The sequence below is a fragment of the Phyllostomus hastatus genome, unplaced genomic scaffold (assembly GCF_019186645.2).
Source record: "Phyllostomus hastatus isolate PE091 unplaced genomic scaffold, TTU_PhHast_1.1 phas_contig_86, whole genome shotgun sequence".
NCBI classification, from domain to species: domain Eukaryota; kingdom Metazoa; phylum Chordata; class Mammalia; order Chiroptera; family Phyllostomidae; genus Phyllostomus; species Phyllostomus hastatus.
Genome location: NW_025333977.1, coordinates 44,610,802 through 44,624,592, shown reverse-complemented (window position 1 = coordinate 44,624,592; position 13,791 = coordinate 44,610,802). Strand labels below are relative to the sequence as shown.

The 13,791-nt window shown below is 35.9% G+C and overlaps 1 pseudogene; it reads right to left on the bottom strand.

The window, feature by feature from the left end:
- Positions 1-311: 311 nt before the first annotated feature.
- Positions 312-13,791, bottom strand: part of LOC123827356 — a 75,308-nt pseudogene continuing 61,828 nt past the window's right edge.

Genomic DNA, 13,791 nt, shown 5'->3' with positions numbered 1-13,791 from the left:
AATTTGGGATTTTTATCCTACATAATGTAAGTAGATATTAAATATGCTGTTTTGTAACTTGCTATGTTATACTTTACAACATGGGATGAACATATTTCCATGCATTTGTTTGAAACTTCCCAACTAAAAAACAGACCTGGAGAATGGGTCAAAATACAAAATTCAGTAAGATGCTGATAACAAGGAATCTACCAAAAAAATTCCACCAGATGATTAAAAGTAAAACAAAGGTAAAAGATACATCAGGAAATGCTAACAGAAAGAAAGCAGGGGCCAGATTTTACTATCAGATTTTAAAAATTAAAAAAAATTCAAAGCCTAAAGCACACAGGATAAGGATGTCTGTGTGGAATGTCTTTGCTTCCAATGCATCGTCACAAGCTTGTTTCTTAGTCTTCTTATTTCTTTTCTAAGCCTTTCCAACTCATCTATGCTTCTTAGCATTTCTTCACGGTCCAAATGCCTAACGGGACTGTCCTTTTTAAATCCCTGGACAAGATTGAGTCAGCCCGTTTCTAAGGTTTCCTTCTGCTTCCTGACTTACACCTTCTTCAGAAGATTGAGGATATCCTTCTGCCTCCTGAGGTACATCTTATAAAAGCTGGTCTTTCTCGGCCTCTGGCATGTTCTGTGGTTTACCTTCATTTTCTTCAGAAGACTTTTGAATGTTGAATATTTTTCTATTATTTCCTTTTCAAATAAATTAATCCTGCAGGAATCCAGGGAATTTTTCTCCTTTTTCCCTCACTCGATTTGTGTCACTCCCCAAAGACCAAGAGTCCTGAAAGGACCCGGGGCACTTTATTTCTCCGGCAGTAGGGAGCAATACTTTGTAGTTTTTATTGTGCAAGTCTTTCATCTCCATAGTTAATTCCTAAATATTTTCCTTGTAATTTGTGTGTCCATCTTTTTTATTTCTTCATAATTTAGTCTTGCTAGGTTTTGTATTTCTTGAGATTTGTCCATTTCATCTAGGTTATCCAATTTTTTGACATATAATTCTTCATAGCACTCTCTTATAATCCTTTTTACTTCTGTAGATTCAGTGGTAATGTCCCCATTTTCTTTTTTTTTTAAAGATTTTATTTATTTATTTTTAGAGAGGGAAGGGAGAGAGATAGAGAGAGAGAGAGAAACATCAGTCTGCGGTTGCTGGGGGTTCTGGCCCGCAACCCAGGAATGTACCCTGGCTGGGAATCGAACCTGGGGCACTTTGGTTCCCAGCCCGGCTCAATCCACTGAGCTACGCCAGCCAGGCCATTTTCATTTCTGTTTTAGTAAAAACTTGAGTCTTTACTTTTCTTAGTTAATCCAGCTAGTTTTGCCAGTTTTGCTGATCTTTCTAAACCTCAACTTTTGGTTTTATTGATTTTTCTATATTACTCTTCAATTTTATATTTCAGTTACCTGTGCTCTAAATTATTCTCTTCCTTCTGCTAGTTTTGGGTTTAGTTTTTTCTTTTTCTAGTTCCTTAAGTTGTAATGTTAGGCTATTCATTTGAAATCTTTCTTGTTTTGTAGTGCAAACAATAAATAAAGAGCTATAAATCCTCTCTCAGCACTTCTTTCACTGTATTCTATAAGAATAGATGTGCTGTGTTTTTGTTTTCTAATTTTCCTTGCAATTTTTCTTTGATTCATTGGTTTTTGAAGAGTATGTTTATTAGCACTGGCCAGGTAGCTCAGTAGGTTGGAACATCATCCCATATACCAAAAGGTTGCAGGTTTGATCCCTGGTCAGGGTAGATACCTAAGTTGTGGCTTTGATCTTTAGTTGGGGTGCAACTGATCTATGTTTCTCTCTCACATCGATGTTTCTCCCTCTCTCTCTCCCCTACCTTCTTCTCTCTCCAAATCAATAAACATATCTTTGGATGAGAATTTAAATAAAAGAAATGTGCATTACTTAATTTCTGCAGATTTATAAACTTTCCAGTTTTCCTGGAAAATGCATTGTGCTCAGAGAACACATTTGTGATATCTATATTTTTAAATCTAATGACACATAAGTTGTGGCCTAACATATGGTTTATTTTGATAATGTCCTATATGCATTTGAGAAGAATGTGTATGCTTTAATTGGGTAGAGTGTTCTGTGTATGTCTGTTGGATGTAGTTGCTTTATTGTGCTTCTTTTAAACTCCTTTATTTCCTTATTTGTCTTCTGCATGGTTGCTCTATCCATTACTGAGAGTGGGGTATTGAAATTTCTATTATTGTAGATCAATCTATTTTTCCCTTTAATTCTCTCAATTTTTGCTTCATGTATTTTGATGGTCTATCATTATTGTGAAAATGTTTATAATTGTTATATCTTCTTTCTGTATTGATCCTTTTATTGATATATAATATCCTTTGTCTCTTGTAAATATTGTGACTTAAAGTATACTTTGTCTAATATTTGTGCTTTCTTTTGGTTACTATTTGCATGGAATATCTTTTTTATTCTTTTACTTTTATTCTATTTGTGCCTTTGGAATTGTCTGGCATCAGAGTGAGAGCTGGGATGCAGCTCTCCCTCCAACAGAAATGCTGGCAGAGGCCACTGTTACTTTTCTGAGGCCTTCCCTCACAGAACCATAGAGTTGGCAGGTGAGCACCATATCTGACACTCCATCAACCTGGCTCAACATTGCCCAACCCTGGTGATTCACTGAGGCCATGCCCTACCCAATTTTGGGGCTAACCCAAGCTGTTTGTGGTGGCTATCTTGGCTCATGCTTTGGACTTTTCTAAATTCTCTTAAACAAGCAGCATCTGGCTTTGATGAGCCCTGTACCTTTTGCTAAGTTTCCCCAGGCCCACTGCTAGCAGCAGCTGGTCTTGGTTCACAGCTTCGCCTTGCCTGGGTACCTCCAAGCCCAGCAAAAGTAGCTGTCATCTGCAGATCACTCTGTAGTTTATGCTGTGTAACCACAGACAGAACACAGGCAGTGGCTAACACTAGGTGTGCCAACAGCAATCAAGGCTTAACTACAACAGGAGAGTACACGTAGCCCACATGATGGGTGTATCTTGAGTACCCATCTTGGATGATAGGGGATGCTGTGCAATGGATCTTAGAGGACACCTACTACATTAAGCCACTCTATTAAGCCTGGGGATGTAGAAGCTCTATCTAATACATAGAAACAAACAGAGAAGGCTGCAAAAATAAGGAGAAAAGGAAACAAGGCCCAAATGAAAGAACAGAACAAAACTCCAGAGAACAAACTAAACAAAATGGAGACAAACAATCTACTAGCTGCAGAATTCAAAACACTGCTTATAAGGATGCCCAGGAACTTAGCAAGGATCTCAATAGCATAAAAGAATATTCAATCAGAAATAAAGGATACACTAATTGAAATGAAGAACAATTTATCGGGAATCAACAGTACAGTAGATGAAGCTGACAAAATTAATAAATAAAGCAAGTCTCTTATAGATAGCATACAGTTAGATTACATCTTTGTATCCATTCCAGCAATCTTGTGTTTTTATTGAAGAGTTTAATACATTACATTTAAAGTAATTACTGATAAGGAAGGACTTACTTCTGTCACTTTACTATTTGCTTTATGCCTTATAGCTTGTTTTGTCCCTCATTGTCAGCATTACTGCATTCTGTTGTGTTTAGGTAATTTCTTTTAGTGAGACATTTACATTTCTTTTTTATTTATTTTGTTTATATTTCATAGATATTGTCTTTGTGGTTGCCACAAGGATTACATTTAACAACCTAGAGTTCAACTCTCTAATTGAATTTTTATCAGCTTAACTTCAATTACATGCAAAAACTGCCCTGTTACAGCTTCACTTCCTCCCTTTTCAGTTGCTGGTGTCTCACAGTTACAACTTCCTGTACTGTGTGCCACAACATATGTGCTACCCTTTCAAATGTATTAGCACCTTCAGTTATGTAGAACACAAAAGTACAGTTACAAGCTGTTGCTACAACAATACTAGCTTTTATAACTGCCTATGTATTTACTCTTCTTGAGATGTTTACTTTTTCACATAGCTTGAGCTATTGTCAGATGTTCTTTTATTCAACCGGCAGGATTTTCTTGAAAATTACTTACATGGAAGTTTTAGTGGTAACAAACTTTCTCAAATTCTGTTTAGTGGTAATGATTTAATTTCTCCCTCACTTTTGAAAAGGTTTTGCCAGATTATGGGATTTTTGGTTGACAGTTTTTCTTTGTATTATATTATTAAAAATGCTTACTATAGTATTATAGTAACTAATATTATTAAATTACTATACTATTATTACTATAACACTATATTATTACTATATTATTAACTTATGTAATGTTATTTAAATATTTTTAAATTATGTTTTTGCAAATTTTAGTAAGTTGTGAAGTGACTTCTTTATTTGGGAAAAATGAATGCAAAACTTTAGATTGGAAAAGAAATAAAGATTTATAAATAATCTGGTTAAAAACAGAAGTAAATATAAAATGTTGCATAATAGACAGACTTTAAAAAATCTAATTAACAATGAAAGTATCACAGGTTTTTAAAAATTCAGTTTCACAAAATATTTAAAATGATAAACAACACCACAACCCTCTTTTTCCCATTCCTACCCCTTTCAAGTTTCTTTCTCCAAAGATACTTCTACTATTTTCTTTCTAAAGTCCTCTTGAAAAATTTGTGCACGTAACAGCATATGTATAAAATGTAATTATATATTATATAATAATAGTTACATATTACTTGTAATCTTTATGCCCCTGAGGCCATACATGCTGCTCAGACTTCTGATAGTATAAGTGGTATTTCTTTAATAATGAATAATGATACATACCATATTTTGTTCAGCTGGATAATAGCTTTTTGTCACAACCTAAGTTATTTATTTACTTATTCATTCATTCATTTGTTTAATTACTTTTCTGATACTCACTTTATTATGGTGGTCTGAAACTGAAACTACAGTGTCTCCAAGGTGTGCCTGTACAACACAAGCTTTGTTTATATGTACAGATTATTTTATTTGTCATCACAATCATGTGAAGTAGATGACATGGACTGATTTCTCCATTTTTCAAAGAAAGCTCAGAGAACTGAGGAAATGTTCAAGGTGACACTGCTTTAACTGGTACAGCTGGGATTCAAATCCAGGTTTCTCTGACTCCCATGCCAGCAGTCTCTCCACCCTTGACAGCGCCTTTTTTATAGGGGAAAAGAGTGGGTTCAAGGACAATGTCATGCACTAGAGCAGTTCATTTTTTCTGCTAATGAAATGCCTCCTTTATCACATATTAAATTCCCATATATATGGGGTCTGTTTCTGGAATATTTTAGTTTTCCAATTTAATCTACTCATCTAATCCTTCATGAATATCATGCTGTTTTAATTATTGATAGTTTAGACTTAGAGTATGCTATAATATATGGCAGAAAATGTCTCCTCTCCCTTCTTTTACTTTTATTTCTCTTGACATTTTCTTGGTTCTCCTTGCTTATTGTGTTTTCCAGGATAAACTTGGAATCTATTCATCAAATTCCAAAAAGAAATTGATTGCACTTTTTATTGGAATATATTGAATAACAAATCAATTTGAGGAGAACCGCCACTTTGCAATAGTGAATCTTTTTATGTAACAACATGGGACATCTCTCCATTTATTCAATTTCATTTTATGGCCCTTGGTAAAGTTTTATGGCTTTATTCAAGCAGGTCTTGCCCATTTCTTGTTAGATTTATTCCTACACCTATAGTTTTGGTTGTGGACACATAGGTATTTCCTCCCCTGAGATTTTGTGATGGGCTATTGCTGATGTAGCAAAAATCCCTGGCTGTTGTCTTCTATGCAATCCCATTCTCAAATTCACTTGTTGGTTTTAATAGCTCTTCAGTGCCCTATCTTGGGTTTCCGAGGTATGAAATCAGGTTGTCTTCCCCATCATATTTAAACTGTTCTTCCTTTCATACCTTTATCCCCCTACAAGCACTCTATAATCTACGTCATTGCCCTTATATGCTGTCTTGAATTGTAGTAATGTCTGTGTATTTTATTGCCTTCACCAGATGTCTGAGAGTAGAAATCATCTTATTTATCCTTATGCCATCTCTCTCCAAGAGCCTAGCATATCACTTAGACAACCTAATATATTTAAATACTGACCTAAAAATAAGCATTCAGATTGTTTCCAGATTACTTTAGCCAATGCATACAATAAACAAATCACTTAGATGAGTATTATTGGGCCACAGGTTTTCTTAAAAATCAGTAATTTATTTTTCTATGAAGAGAAAATAGCACTACTGAGGGCCTCTAAGCAAAAACCTTGGGAAAAACTCAAAAGAGAGTGATTAAATTATGAGTTTTTTTCCTCAACAATGTAAGGATGAAAGGACTGAGGAAAATATTGCCAAGAATAACAATTAGTGCCTTCAATTGGGTGCTTGCTTCCAAGATGACCCAGAAAAGAAGCAACAGTGGTGGTGGCCCAAAGGGCCACAAATATGCGCAGCCTATTCCCTGCATCAGCTGTTCCCAGTGCATGCCCAAGGACAGGGCCATTAAGAAGTTCATGGTTAAGCCCTGGCTGGCGTAGCTCAGTGGATTGAGCGCGGGCTGTGAACCAAAGTGTCGCAGGTTCGATTCCCAGTCAGGGTACATGCCTGGGTTGCAGGCCATGACCCCCAGCAACCACACATTGATGTTTCTCTCTCTCTCTCTATCTCCCTCCCTTCCTTCTCTAAAAAAATAAATAAATAAAATCTTAAAAAAAAAAAAGTTCACGGTTAGAAACACGTAAGTGACCACAGGCATTAGGGACATTTCCAAAGCAAGTGTCTTTGATGCTCATGTGTTTCTCAAGCTGTATGTGAAACTACGTTACTGTGTGCACTGTGTCATTCACAGTAAGGTAGCCAGGACTCATTCCTGTGAAGCCTGGAAGGACAACCCCCGACTCACCTTCCACACTAATTTGGAGCTGCAGATGCCACCCACTGATTTCTGCCAAAGCCCATGTAAGGAGCTAAGTCCTTAAGAACCAAAGAAAAATTCTTTGGAGAAAATAAAATGGAAATTGTACTGAAAAAATATTAATGTCTACATGTATATAGAGTCTCTGGATTGTTACTGTTCAATCTCAATGCCTGGCAGGGAATGGGTCCTCACATAGTGAGCACAGACTCTGATCAAAGGTAACTTGATCAAATAGACTTTGTGGAGTCAAAAAGCAGGCAGGGAGTGTGTACAAACAGTAGACGTGGAAATGATTATTATGATGAAAGAGGTTTATGATCACAGACCCCTCCAAACTGGAATGCCGGGCTGTGCAGGTTCACATGGGGAAAGACCAGGGATGATCAGGAGGTGGAAGAAGGAGAAAGAGATTATGATCCAGAGCCTTTTTTGGAGTTTTGTAGGAAGGAATGAGTGAAGTAGGGTAGGTATGCTGACCAAGTTTAGGATTGGATGGTTGAATAATTTCAGTTGATTCTGTAAGGGTAGACTCTAATTGTCTGGTACCTGTCCTGGGTGATTTACAGCAGAGGGAATATTGGCTTGTTGTGGGAGAGGCTGATAAAGGAGGTAGTTGAGGTTGTGAGTTTTGGTTTGGTTGGTTTCTATGTCAAAGGCATACTAGCAGGGCAGTAATTTGCTATCTCTAGGAATTAACTAGCTCGGGAAAGAGTAGTTCTTCCAGGATCAAGGCCCCAAAGTCCAGAGCATTGAAAATATAGAAAGTAAGGAAATATGGACAATGCAAGAAGAAATTAAAAATCAAATTCAAAAGTGATATAGAAATAGCTGGTTAAAATCATTTTAACCTTTTATTTTTCAAAAATTATTAAAGGTTTTCTCTTAGGTAATTCATTTAAGATGTTTATAGCAGAGACAGATCAATTATCTAATGTAAAATATTAATAATTTAGAATTTGTTCCATGGTTATGTTAGGCAAATTTTCATGTACCTGACAGTTTGAATACAAGTAGGAATTCTGGTAGTAGTATTTCAACATGAAATAATTTTCATATGAAAGTTTGAGTATTTTCTCTGGCTGACATCATTAGGTCTATGGTAATTATTTTTTCAGATTTTGGTGGGAGAAGTATTTTGTTAGAAAAACCTTTCCATGAAAAACTTCCCGGAGGAATAAAGTGGGATTCAAAAGAAATGTGTTAGTGACACCAATAGCTTGGCCAGACCTCTGGGAGCACGCAGAGGGTGGGGTACAGGAGAGGCCACCGGAGGAGATTGGAGCCACCCAAGGAAGTGAGGCAAGGCAGCGGGCGGGGTCACGGTGTCTGGTTAACCAAGCTGGCAGTTTGTGAATGGTCCAGCCTCAATGCAGAGTGTCCTGCTCCTAGCGTCAGATCCCCCACCCTCGGGAAAGAGGGTGGCAGGAGAAAGTATTATACTGAGCATGTGTGAGGCTAACAAGATAATTGGATAGGGGGAAAAGCCCTCCCATTCCTTTCAAGTACCCGAGTTTGGGTGGGACCAGGGGAAAGCAGGCACCTGTATCACAGAGGTCATAAGAAACCTGTCAGCCTATCCTGGGGAATAGAAGGTATTGGTGGGGGTAGAGGGGGAATGGACCCTCCTGGAGTTCACAGAAACTTGGGAAGTTAATTGGGCATTTTTGAGAAAGCACCTGGCTCCTCCCACACCCAAAACTAATATAATCTCAATGGAAGTAATGGAGGCTGTCTTCACCCACTTCGCAAACACTGGCTGGTGCATTTGCAGGACCTTTTGACTTTGAAAGCTGCAAGGCTGATGGCAGTGTCAGCCCCATGTGTGGATTCCAGAAGGGAGTTTGAGGCCTGCCAGTAGCTGGGAGAAAAGGAGAGCTGCCTGGGTGACCACTTCACTGCCACCTGTGGTTCCTAATGATGTTACTTTAAATGGGAGAAGAAACTCTGGAAACTGGCTTTGGTTTTGGTCTGACTGAGGATAACTGGGCTTTTCCGTGGGTTTCCTGGAGTGGATGGGCTTTGAGACAAGAGTCTACCATTCTTCCATATTATGCAGCATTTGAATAAAAACCTTTCCTTTCTCATCAACCTTTGCCTTTAGAATTTGCCTATTGGTGGTGGCAGGCTTCCAAACCCTTACTTTGGGGATAGCATTATTATTGTTATTTATCCACAAAACCACAAAATTTCAAGACATTCACTTACACTGTATCTCAGTTTCCTGATCTGTAAAATGAAATATAGTAATTTCATTTCTGTTGACATCATGTTATGCTACTGTGATGTTACCTGAATTAGTCCTGGAGTTTTATATTTTAGCTCTGAGTTACATATTTCAAGTTATCTTCTCAACTTGTTTTGTTTGTACTATCTGTACCCCAGTCCCTGGTTGAGCCTCTAGCAGTCATTTTGCACAAGACAACCCTACCCCTTAGAGACAGAGTGCATTGGGCAGACAAGAGGTTGCCCCTCACATCCAAACTGGGTCATGTCAGAATCCTTTTCATGGAAAGGTTACATGAAAAGTTCCTGTTGATCTTGACCAGAAATATCTAAACTTAGAACTTCGAGAATCTCTAGTCCAGTATTTAGGTGGCATAACAAAATAGTAAGCAAATATAAAAGAAGGAGGAGATTGAAAATGAGAAAGAAGGCAGAATTGTTATACAGATGGAAGGAGGCATGAGAAATGGGGATGTGATGGTTTTCTGATCCCTCCATACAGTCTTTTGTGGGTAAGATGAGTTCTCCACATTGGTGTATAAAGGATTCCTTTGCATTTTTCTAATTAGGTCTCTCCTCTTACTTTTGGGCTTATAAAACTCAGGTTTGTTTCAGTTGATCATAGCAAAGGGAGTCTTAACTAATGTGTTCAGGTACAGAAGGACAAAACACTGGGACAGGAGAGTGACTAATACAGAGAAGGGATTCAAATCAAGATCACATGTGGAAGATTACAGAGCCAATCATCATCCTGGAGACTAGAAGACTTCAGGAGCGGAAAAGTGTTCAAGCATTTTAAGACTATCATATAAAAAGGAAGATTATATACCTTTTTCTGTATGCCCCAGGGGAAATATGGGCAATAGCCATAGAGAGGTAGACTTCAACTCAGATAAGAATCTTCTGAGCTGACCCAGAATGGTTTTTGAGTTCCCTGATACACACTGAAATTAGTTAACTCAAGACAGATATCTTTTGGTGGGATAGTGTAGAGATAAAAATATATGTAGATAATTTAACTATAAGAATTTAAGTCTTATTTCAATTTACTCATAGAATTAATATTTCCAGATAACAATGACCCACTCTAGTCCGGACCTACTACAGCTTTATATATTTCAGAATGTCAATTAACACTTGAGAACATTTTATCTTCTTATATTCCTTGTTTTGTACTTGTTGGCCTATCTTCCCAGATTATAAAATCCAGATTTTAGGTATTCCGCTTATGTACCTTGATATCTCGAGACACCCTAAATAAATATTGTTTGAATTGAAATTTTTACAGAAATCTTTGACAAAACCTTGGGAAAATACTGCACAATCAAAATGTAATTTCCTCAAAGGATGCTGTCACTGTCACTACTTCACCCTCTTTATATTTCCACAGAGAGCACAGCCTCCGTTCATGACATTACCCTACAAGGGAGTTGCTTGCTTTAAGTAGTTGACATTCATGTCTTGGTCTGTTGGACAATATTACAATGGTCAGTTTGCCCCAAAAGTAACATTTTTAACTGGATGTTTTTATCTTGGGTCTTTCAGAGCAAAGATAAAAGTCATTTAAGTTCAAGTTTATTTTCATTAACTTTATTAAATTGCAGACAGCTCTGCTACAACATTAAAGAGAGACTCACATGTGCTATGTACACTCCAATTGGAGATATAAGTAGTAGTTTCAAGCACTTATGAATGGTCCCCATGAATGAAAATACGGCCTCGATTTAACATGATTTGTGTGCTGGCTATATAAAAATGAACTGACATTTTCCTTTAAGTAACAAGATACAATTTCTGCCATATTTAAGCTGATTAAATGTCTGCTGGATTTAATTTTATATTATTTTCTCCTGGCCCCTTGCCATTTAAAATTATAATTAAAATTTTAATAACAAAATAATTAATTGAATTTTTAATTTAAAGACACTAAATCATGAAGATAAACCCAGTCTCTTACCTAGTTAAAAATCCCAACATTATTGGGCAAAGAGGAATCTTTTCTTCCTCCTGCTGAAGGCCTAAGTAGGGATCACTTCCTGCTGAAGAGTCGAGGTCCTCTTTTTTCTGTTGGGGTCAGTAGTGTTCCTTGAGTGACATGTGTGAGAATTCTCTCTTCTAGCCTCCTGACTCTGTTTTAAATGAGATTTCTGATTATTAATTTTCACAGTTTTTAATTTGTGAAATTTTGTTTTAAAAAATGTTTAGATTCTCAATGACTTTGCATGGAGAATTCATGTCTTTAAAAATATTGAATATTTCTCTAGGTCATGTTCTATATCTTTAATTATTTTGTACCTTTGTAATATCATTTAGATGAGTTTTATGTTTTCACCAAATCCTTTTTAAATGTATTACTATAACTTTTAAAAATATATTTTATTGCTACTTTAAATGGATTTTCTTTAAGTAACATATTTATTAAATGATTTTTATTACTACTGTATAGGAATCTCACCAATTTTATGCTTATCCCGAAGCTAGTTAGTTAGCTATGTATTAATTCTATTTTAACACACTGTTTTCTTAGATTTGTTAAATGGAATAGCATATAGGAAAAGATAATTTCTGTCAGTATTTATACCTGCATAGTTTTCATTTTTTGTGTTATGGCATTGGCATGTGTCATAGTTGCATGTACCATCTCCTTGAAAATTTCCTAATTTAGAATATAGTCTAGAACCTCTTTTCCTTAGCTTTGAGTTTTAATAGCATTTCTGAAGGTTAACATAGAGCACATATATTTCACTACTCCTGAATACCTTGCATAACACAGGATGTATCTGTTTCTTAAGGTTTGGTAGAACTTGCTACTTACACCTCACATTATTATGTATGGTTTTAAGAGAGTTTATGTGTGCTCTTTATTTTCCATAGTGAGAACAATGCTTATTCTTTATGAGACAAATTTTGTATTTTTCTAAAAAAATGATTTTTGTTATAATTTCAAGTGTACTGTTATAAAGTTAGATGTGGTGCTTAAAAAAAAAAAGGATCTTTGAATATAATTAGGCCTTCTGTATAACTCCCAAATTGTTGTTGGGGAAAGTCATTGAGAGTGGTGACCATCAGTTGACCTATGAGCAAGACTCAGGCAATTGAAGATCTTCACCCCCTCCCACAATCTTGGACAGTATGTCCTGCTCACCATTCCTACAGTGGGAGCCACTTCAAGGACTAAGCGTTGTTAGAGCAGTGTGCTCTTGAGACCATCTCGATGGCATATATGACTGAACCCAGTTAAGGCCTCTGTGGAAATGTTAAGATTCTGGTGGGTGGATGTGGCGATCTACTCATCTTGAAGTCGCTCTAGACAAACCTTGTATACCAGTACAAGTAAATTTCCTTGCATATAAAATTTGCCACCTATGAATCTGGAGTGGTCTGCTTTTTCTTTGGTTTTTTTTTTTTTTCCTTGCCCTTCATGTTCAGGGGCCAGTTTGGAAACAAACAATTGTTTGTTAGTTTCATGTCTAGTTTTCTTAATCAAATTTGCTGAAGGTTTCTCTGTATCAGTGGACTACTAGAGCCAGTGGTATCCCAGGAGGTCAGGACCACATTCTCTGTTTCTCACTCTTCTACTCTCATTCCCTACCCCATTTACTTGTTACCACCTTCTTTTTCACCTTCCTTTTATCTTCTTCATTTTTTGCAAACTTTCTATGTGGGACTATGGGACTTAATGAGCTCAATAACTACCAAAATGCCCCATCCTTCATAGCACTTTAAAATATTTCTAGCAATCTTTAAATTCTATCTACAGTAGCTTGAAAGTAAAAAATGTAAACTTTCCTTTTTAGTTATAGAATTTTTTAAGTTGTAGATTTTTTAAATTGTTCTGAGTGAATCACAGTAGTTAGGATTTTTAGTTAATTATTTGCCAAATAGATATTTAAACCTTGCTTCTTCCATTATTTTCTCTCTTATCTCTTCTTGCAGATTATTTTTATTTGTTTCAAAAATAGCTTCCTGTATTTCAGGGACTGTGGTCAATAGTTTTATTATTTTTCTGTTGGATTTTAAGCCATAAAATAGTTTATCTAGGACTTATAACTATCTTTGTTAGCACTATCATAATAATATTGTGTTTTTATTAATTCCAGATGTCCTATTTTGTTCTAAATATAACATAAGAGAAATAACAAATATTAGGGAAAATATCATTAATAACATCCTCCTCTAAGACACATGTTCAACTTCATCTGAAACAGTCAAATCCACAGACAAAAGGAGAGGTAATTTTTCTTCTTCTGTTATTATAAATGTTAAGTGAGAAGTCTTCAAAACATGCTGCATAATTTTCCATTTTTACTTTACAACTTGTGTGATAAAGACAAGATGTGGTTTATAGTTCATAAATTATTATAGTGATGTGTTATTTAAGACTCAACATTTAAAGGCTTTTAATTTTTAATAATAATGTGTCCTGTTTATCTCCATAAATTGTTAGTGTTATATACACTTTAGTAAAGTGCAGTTTGAGTTGTTCTGTTTATTTTTTTACTTTTCTGGAGGAAAAGAGAACTTTTAATATGATAATGAATCTTCAAAATAAACTTTACACAAATATCTGTAGAGGTTGAGGTAACATTCTAGGTTTATTTCAAATTTTAATTATCTTAGAAAAGAACTATTA